This window comes from Eleutherodactylus coqui, chromosome 12 (genome assembly GCF_035609145.1).
Source record: "Eleutherodactylus coqui strain aEleCoq1 chromosome 12, aEleCoq1.hap1, whole genome shotgun sequence".
NCBI classification, from domain to species: domain Eukaryota; kingdom Metazoa; phylum Chordata; class Amphibia; order Anura; family Eleutherodactylidae; genus Eleutherodactylus; species Eleutherodactylus coqui.
In genome coordinates this window covers 107,418,879-107,419,545 of record NC_089848.1, presented here as the reverse complement: position 1 = coordinate 107,419,545, position 667 = coordinate 107,418,879, and positions in this window count along the sequence as shown.

Sequence of the window (667 nt, the reverse complement as noted above, 5' to 3'; positions counted from 1 at the left end):
CTCGTCCCGGAAAATTTCCGGGCGTGCCACTCAAGGGGTTTAACCACATGCGATGCAATTTTCTTGCAAAAACCAATTGCGCGCATAACTGTGGCTTTTAAGAGTACGATACTAGGCAGAGTTTATTGAACTGATTATAGAATTCACCCGTGGAAATTCAGCCTTACTTCAATACAAAAAATCGCATTCACATGAAAATCGCAACTGCTGTCAATTCCTTAAAAAAAAAAAGGGGATGTTGCCCAAAATATAAGACGCGCTGATAATTTACTTTCGCAGCATTGCAGTGGGAGAACAATCTCCCCCCCCCCCCCCCCCCCTGTGTAGATATTTTGCAGAGCAGCCTGGGTGGCCTTATAAGTCTCCTCGTACATTCTAGGTCAGTGATGGTGAACCTTTTAGAGACCGAGTGCCCAAACTGCAACCCAAAACTCACTTATTGTAAAGTGCCAACATGTCAGGGGGCGGGGCTTATCACGATGTATGATTTTTTTTTGATTTTTTTTTTAACCCCTGTCGTTCTTAAAAAGAACAAGGCTGTTTCAAAATAGACTGGGTGACTTGGGGGCAGATTTTGACTTCTTTTGGATGTGGAAATGCTGTGGAATTTGCCTCGGAAATTTCCGCTGAGGACATTCTGCAGCATTTCCACCCCATGTAAACATAT